A 7539-nucleotide genomic window follows, 5' to 3' on the forward strand; every position below is an offset into this window, starting at 1 on the left:
CTCTCTCCCCTTCCCCTCTCTCTCACTCCTTCCACTCTCGCTCTCTCCTTCCCATCTCTCTGCCTCCCTGTCTCCCTTCCCCTCTCTTTCCTGCTCCTTCCCCTATTTTCTTTACAGTAGGTGGCTCCTTAGCTCAGGGGTTAGAGCACTGGTCTTGTAAACCACGGGTCGTGAGTTCAAATCTCGCTGGGGTCTATTCAAAATTAGTTTAGTATTTAAACATGCATCTCTCATTTGTGGCACTTTCTCCCTCCTCACTTTCCCTTTCCTTTCAGACTCCCCCCTTCTCTTTCTCTCTCTCTCCCCTTCTCCCTCTCCTTGCCCTCCCTCCCCACCCTCCACTCTGCCTCTCCCCATCAAAAAAGGTTTATAAAACAACATCACTTTGTTCACAGTACTTGTAGCAGCACTTGTGTGCTGAGAGATTTGCTTAGTATTGTCACTGGTGGCAATAAACGCCTGGGCTATCGCTATGGCCTCACTCAAGGTTGGGGTCTCTACAGTCAAAAGTTTGCGAAGTACAGTTTTGTGGCCAATGCCAAGTACAAAGAAGTCCTTGAGCATGTGCTCCAAAATTTGCAATGTCCTGCAAGGCCCCTTAGCTCGGTGACATAGCTTGTCACTCCCTGGCCTTCAGACCTCTTGTACGTGTAGAACCGATACCTCGCCATCAGAACACTTTCCTTCGGGTTCCGATGCTCCCGGACCAGTGTGCACAACTCATCGTACGATTTCTCTGTGGGTTTCGCTGGAGCAAGCAGGTTTTTCATGAGGCCATACGTTGGTGCCCTGCAAACGGTGAGGAGAATCTCCCTTCGTTTGGCAGCGTTCGTTTCTCCTTCCACCTCGTTGGCCACGAAGTATTGGTCGAGTCGCTCCACGAAGGTTTCCCAATCATCTCCCTCCGAAAATTTCTCCAGGATGCCCGCTGTTCTCTGCATCGTAGGGTTCGTCATCTGTATCTCGTAGCCATTTGTTGTGTATGAATAAAGAGTCTGACCAGATACTGCGGGCTCAAAGCAAAGTATGTCCTTAGTCTTTTATTACAGGTCTCCAGAGTGCCTCTCCAGCCTGTGAGGCCTCCTGAAGTACAGGTGCTCCCAAGGGATTGTGGGATCTCTTGGGACACTCGGGGATGAGCCCTCTGGTGGTTACACAAGGTATTTACAGGTTTACAGATCTAACACCCATCATGACCTGTTCTACATCTTTTTAGCTCTCTCTCCCTTTCTCACCATCTTGCTTTCCCCGTCTCTCACTCATTCCCCTCTCTCACTCTCTCCCGTCTCCCTCGCCTCACCCTCTCACCTTCCCCCCTCTCCTTCTCTCTCCTACCCACTCTCTCCACCCTCTCTCCCCTTCTCTCTCTCCCCTCCCCCTTTCTCTCCCCATCCCCCTGTCTCTCTTTCCCCTTCCTCTCTCTCTTTCACTTCCCCCTCTCTTTCCCCTTCCCTCTCGCTCTCACTCCTTCCACTCTCTCTTTTCCCTTCCCCTCTCTTTCCTACTCCTTTCCCTGTTGTCGTTTGCAAATGCGGCTTAGCAGCTCAGGGGTTAAAGCACCAGACTTATAAACCATCGGTTGTAGGTTGAAATTTTACTGGGCCTCCTCAAAATTCACTGTCAATGAACAAGAGCTTTATTTTAAATATTAAAATATCCCATCAGACTCTCCCCCTCCCCCTCTGGCTCAATCTCCCCTTCCCCTCCCTCTCTTTTTCCTTCCTCTCTCTTTCCTGCTCCTTCCCCTGTATTTCCCAGAACAGCTGGCTCCATAGCTTAGGGGTTAGAGCACTGGTCTAATAAACCAGGGGTCGTGAGTTCAAGTCTCACTGGGGCCTACTCAAAATTAGCTCAGTATTTAAATTCACTGTTAGTTTACAAAAGTTATAAATATAAAACATCTCTGAGACGAACACTGAAAGAAAACTCTCCTTCTCCCTCTCTTCCTGCTTTCCCCATCACTGCACATTCTGCCTCTTTTTACGCTCTCTCGCTTTCCCCGTTTCTCTTTGTCACTCATTCCCCTCTCTCCCCTTCCCCACTCTCTCCCCTTCCCCACTCTCTCTCACCCATTCCCTTTCTCTCCTCTACCCAATTCCTCCTCTAACTACCCTTCCCCTCTCGCTCCTCTTCCCCCATCCCTCGCTCCTCTTCCCCCATCCCTCACTCTCTTCTCCCCTTCCCTCTCTCTCTCCCCTTCCCCCATCGCTCTTGCACCTTCCCCCTTCTCCCTCTCTCCTTCCCTGCTGTCTCCCCTTCCCCCATCTCTCTCCCCTTCCACTTTCGCTCACTCATTCCTCTCTCCCTTTTCATTTTCTCCACTTCCCTCTCTCTCTCACCTTCCCCCGTGGCCCTTGAATCTTCCCCCTTCTCCCTCTCCCCTTCCCTCACAATGTCTCTCCTTCCCCGCTGTCTCCCCTCCCCCCCTCTCTCTCCCCTTCCGCTTCCCCATTTCTCTCCCCTTCCCTCTCCCCCTCCCCTTCCCCCCTCTCTCTCTCCCTTTCCCACTCTTTCTCCCCTTCCACTGTCGTTCACTCCTTCCCCTCTCCCTTTTCATTTTCTCACCTACTCTCTCTCCCTTCCCCTGTCTCCACTCTTCTCGCCCCCTCCCTCCTCCCTTTATCTTCTTCCCTCGCTCTTGCTCTCCCCTTTCCCATCAGACTCTCCCCCTCCCCCTCTGGCCCATTCCCCCCTCTCAATCTCCCCTTCCCCTCTCTCTCTCCCCTTCCACCTCTCTCTCACTTCTTCCACTCACTCTTTTCCCTTCCCCTCTCTTTCCTGTTCCTTCCCCTGTTTTTCCCACCACAGGTGGCTCCATAGCTCAGGGGTTAGAGCACTGGTTTTGTAAACTACGGCTTGTGAGTTCAAATTTAACTGGGTCCTACTCAAAATTAGTTCAGTATTTAAATTCACCATCAATTAACAAGTGCTTTAATTATAAATATTAAACTGCTCTTAGACTGACCCTGGAACAGAAGACTCGCCTGTTCTCCTTTTGCCCCCTGAGCCGTCCTTTCCCCTTCTCCCTCTCTCCCTGCTTTACCCATCACGACACATTCTGCGTCTTTTTACTCTGTCTCGTTCTCTCGCTTTCCCTGTTTCTCTTTATCACTTATTCCCCTCTCTCTCCCCTTCCCCCTCTCTCACCCCTTCCCCACTCTCTCCCCTTCCCCTCCCTCTTTTTCCCCTTCCCCCTCTGTATCACATCTTCCTCTCTCTCATCCGTTCCCTCTCTCTTCTCTACACATTTCCTCCTCCCTCTCTCTCTCCTTCTCCTCCCTCTCTTTCCCCTTCCTCCGGTCTCTCTCTCCTTCCCCCTCTCTCTCCTCATCCTCTCTCTCTTTCCCGTTCCCCCTCTCTCTCTCACATCTTCCTCTCTCTCATCCGTTCCCTCTCTCTTCTCTACCCATTTCCTCCTCCCTCCCTCTCTTCTTCCCCCCCTCTCTTTCACCTTCCCCCTGTCTCCCCTTACCCCCTCTCTTTGCCCTTCCCCCGTCTCTCTCCCTTTCCCCCTTCTCACTCCCCTTCCCCCGTCTCTCTCCCCTTCCCCCCTCTCTCTCCCCTTCCCCATCTCTCAATCCCATTCCCCCCTTCTCCCTCTCCCCTTTCCTCGCTATCTCTCCTCTTCCCCCTCCCTCTCTCCGCTTCCCCCTCTCTCTCCCCTTCGCCTTCTCTATCCCCTTCCCCCTCTCTCTCCTCTTTGCCCCCCCTTCCCCTTCCCCTTCCCCCTCCCTCTCTCTGCTTCCCTCTCACATTCCACTTCCCCTCTCTCTCCCCTCCCCCCTCTCTCTCCCCTCCCCCCTCTCTCTCCCCTTACCCCCTCTCTCCGTCCACTGTTGGTCACTCAATGTTGGGTCTCTACAGACAAAAGTTTGTGAAGTATAGTTTCGTGGCCAATGCCAAGTACAAAGAAGTCCTTGAGCATGTGCTCCAAATGTCCTTCAAAATTTGCAATGTCCTGCAAGGCCCCTTAGCTCGGTGACATAGCTTGCCACTTCCTGGCCTTCAGACCTCTTGTACGTGTAGAACCGGTACCTCGCCATCAGAACACTTTCCTTCGGGTTCCCATGCTCCCGGACCAGTGTGCACAACTCATCGTACGATTTCTCTGTGGGTTTCGCTGGAGCAAGCAGGTTTTTCATGAGGCCATACGTTGGTGCCCTGCAAACGGTGAGGAGAATCGCCCTTCGTTTGGCAGCGTTCGTTTCTCCTTCCATCTCGTTGGCCACGAAGTATTGGTCGAGTCGCTCCACGAAGGTTTCCCAATCATCTCCCTCCGAAAATTTCTCCAGGATGCCCGCTGTTCTCTGCATCGTTGGGTTCGTCATCTGTATCTCGTCGCCAGTTGTTGTGTATGAATAAAGAGTCTGAGCAGATACTGCGGGCTCAAAGCAAAGTGTGACCTTAGTCTTTTATTACAGCTTTCCAGAGTGCCTCTCAGCTTGTGAGGCCTCCTTAAGTACAGGTGCTCCCAAGGGATTGTGGGAGCCCTTGGGACTTCAGGGGATGAGCCCTCTGGTGGTTACACAAAGTATTTACAGATTTACATACATAAAACCCATCATGACCCGCTCTACATCTTTTTACCCCTCTCTCACTATCCCACTATCTCGCTTTCCCCGTCTCTCACTCATTCCCCTCTCTCCTTCCCTCACTCACTCCTTCCCCTCACTCTCTCCATCCCCTCCCTCTCTTTCCCGACCTCCCTCTCTTCCTCGCTGTCTCCCCTCACCCCTCTCTCTCTCTCCCCCTCCCCTCTCTCTCACTCCTCCCCCTTTCTCTTTCCCCTTGCCCCTCTCTCTCACACCTTCTGCTCCCTCTTTTCCCTTCCCCTCTCTTTCCTGCTCATTCCCGTGTTTCCCAGAGCAGGTGGCTCCATCGCTCAGGGGTTACAGCAGTGGGTCGTGAGTTCAAATCTCACTGGGGCCTAATGTTAGTATTTAAATACCCGTCTCTCATTTCTCCCACTCGTTTTCCTCCCTCCTATCTCGCTCTTTGCCCTTTACTTTCAGGTTATCCTCCTCTCTCTCCCCCCCCTCTCTCTCTCACTCTTTCCCCCTCTCTCCCCTTAACCTCTCTTTTCCTGTCCTCCCTCTCTCTCCCCTGCCGCTCTCTCTTCCAACCAGTCTCCCCATCCCCTTCCCCATCCCCCTCTCTCTCACTCCTTCCGCTCTCTCCCCTCCCCCTCTCTCCCACTCCTTCCACTCTCTCTCCCTCCCTTCCACACTCTCTCTCTCCATCCCCTTCCTCTCTTTCCCCACCTCCTTCTCTTCCTCGCTGTCTCACCTTCCGTCTCTCACTCCTTCCCCTCTCTCTTTCCCCTTGTCCCCCCTCTCTCACTCCTTCCCTTCTCTCTCCCCTTCGCCTCTCTCTCTCACTCCTTCCCCTCTCTCTCACTCCTTCCCCTCTCTCCCCTTTCCCTCTCTCTCTCACTCCTTCCCCTCTCTCTTTCCCCTTGTCCCCTCTCTCTCACTCCTTCCCCTCAATCTCCCCTTCCCCTCTCTCTCTCACTCCTTCCCCTCTCTCTCACTCCTTCCCCTCACTCTCCCCTTCCCCTCTCTCTCACTCCTTCCCCTCTCTCTTTCCTCTTGTCCCCTTTCTCTCCCCTTTCGCTCTCTCTCCCACTCCTTCCATTCTCTCTCCCTCCCTTCCACACTCTCTCTCTCCATCCCCTTCCTCTCTTTCCCCACCTCCTTCTTTTCCTCGCTGTCTGCCCTTCCGTCTCTCTCACTCCTTCCCCTGCTCTCCTTCCGCTCTCTCTCCCGTTCCTCTCTCTCACTCCTTCCCCTCTCTCACTCCTTCCCCTCTCTCTCACTCCTTCCCCTCTCTCTTTCCTCTTGTCCCCTCTCTCTCACTCCTTCCCCTCTCTCTCGCCTTCCTCTCTCTCTCTCACCCCTTCCCCCTCTCTCACCTTCCCCCTCTCTCTCCGTCCACTGTCGCTCACTCCTTCCCCTCTCTCCACTCTTCTCACCCCCCCTCCCTCCTCCCTTTCTCTCCTTTCCCCACTCTCTCTCCCCATTCCCATCAGACTCTCCACTCTACTTCCAGCCCATCCCCCCTCTCTCCCCTTCTCCTCTCCCCTTCCCCCCTCTCCCTTCCCCCTCTCTCCCATCCCACTCTCTCTCACTCCTTCGCCACTCTCTCCCCCTCGCTCCCTCTTTCCCCTCCACGCCTCTCTATCTCCCCTTCCCCTCTTTCTTTCTCCCTCTCTCCAGGGATTGTGGGTTCAAATCTCACTGGGGCCTACTCAAAATTAGTTCAGTATTTAAATTCACCGTCAATTAACAAGGGGTTTAATTATAAATATTAAACAGCTCTGAGACTGACCCTGGAACAACAGGCTCCCCTCACACCCTTCCCCCTCTCCTCTTCTCGTCTCTCTTGCACTCTCTCTCCCCTTCCAAATCTCTCTCTCCCTTCCCCATCACGACCCGTTCTACATCTTTTTACCCCTCTCTCCCTTTCCCACTATCTCGCTTGCCCCGTCTCTCACTCATTCCCCTCTCCCCCATCCTCCTCCCTCACCACACCCTCTTTCTAATTCCCCCTCTCTTCCCTCACTCTCTATCCTTCCCCCTCTCTCTCCCTTCCCCTCACACTCCCCTTCCCCTCTCTCTACCCGGCTCCCTCTCTCTCCCCTTCCCTCTCTCACTCTCTCCGTCTTCCCCTCATTCCCCTCTCCCCGCCTTCTCCCTCCCTCCCCTCTCTCTTCCCTTCCCCACTCTCTCCCCTTCCCCTGCCTCTTGCTCCCCTTTCCCCCTCTCACTCACTCCTTCCACTCTCTCCCTTTCCCCTTTTCCCTCCCTCCTGTCTTTCTCTTTTCCCTTACCTTTCAGGTTTTCCCCCTCTCTCTCCCCTCCCCCTCTCTCTCACTCACTCCTTCCGCCTCTCTCCCCTGAACCTCTCTCTCCCCTTCCCCTCTCTCTTTCTCCCAGTCGCGCCTTCCTCCCTTCTCTCCCACTCCTTCCCTACCCTTCTCTCTCCCACCCTTCCACACACTCTCTCTCTCTCCATCCCCTCCCTCTCTTTCCCCACCTCACTCTCTTCCTCGCTGTCTCCCCTTCCCTCTCTCTCACTCTCTCCCCTTCCCCTCTCTGCCCTCCCCCTCTCTCTCTCACTCCTTCCCCCTCTCTCCTCTTAACCTCTCTCTCCTTTTCCCCTCTCTATTCTTCCCATCTCCCCTTCCTCCCCTCTCTCTCACTCCTTCCCATCTCACTCCGCACCCAATCTCTCCCCTCCCCCTCTCTCCCACTCCTTCCCCCCTCTCCCCCCACCCTTCCACATTCTCTCTCCCCTCCCTCTCTTTCCCCACATCCCTCTCTTCCTCGCTGTCTCCCTTCCCCTCCCTCTCTCTCCCCTTCCCCCTCACTCTCACTCCTTCCACTCTCTCTTTTACCTTCCCCTCTCTTTCCTGCTCCTTCCCCTGTCTTTCCGAAAACAGGTGGCTCCATAGCTCAGGGGTTGTGAGTTCAAATCTCACTGGGGCCTACTCAAAATTAGCTCAATATTTAAATTCACTGTCAATTAACAAGAGCTTTA

The 7539-nt window shown here is 54.1% G+C and overlaps 1 non-coding gene across 1 annotated transcript; it reads left to right on the top strand.

Annotated features, from left to right (window-relative positions):
- The first annotated feature begins 1765 nt into the window (after positions 1-1765).
- On the top strand, positions 1766-1838 carry trnai-aau (transfer RNA isoleucine (anticodon AAU)). Its single transcript has one exon. It is a non-coding gene; the product is annotated as a tRNA-Ile (tRNA).
- The last annotated feature ends 5701 nt before the right edge of the window (positions 1839-7539 follow it).

Source organism: Pristiophorus japonicus, unplaced genomic scaffold (genome assembly GCF_044704955.1).
Source record: "Pristiophorus japonicus isolate sPriJap1 unplaced genomic scaffold, sPriJap1.hap1 HAP1_SCAFFOLD_221, whole genome shotgun sequence".
In the NCBI taxonomy this organism is placed as follows: domain Eukaryota; kingdom Metazoa; phylum Chordata; class Chondrichthyes; family Pristiophoridae; genus Pristiophorus; species Pristiophorus japonicus.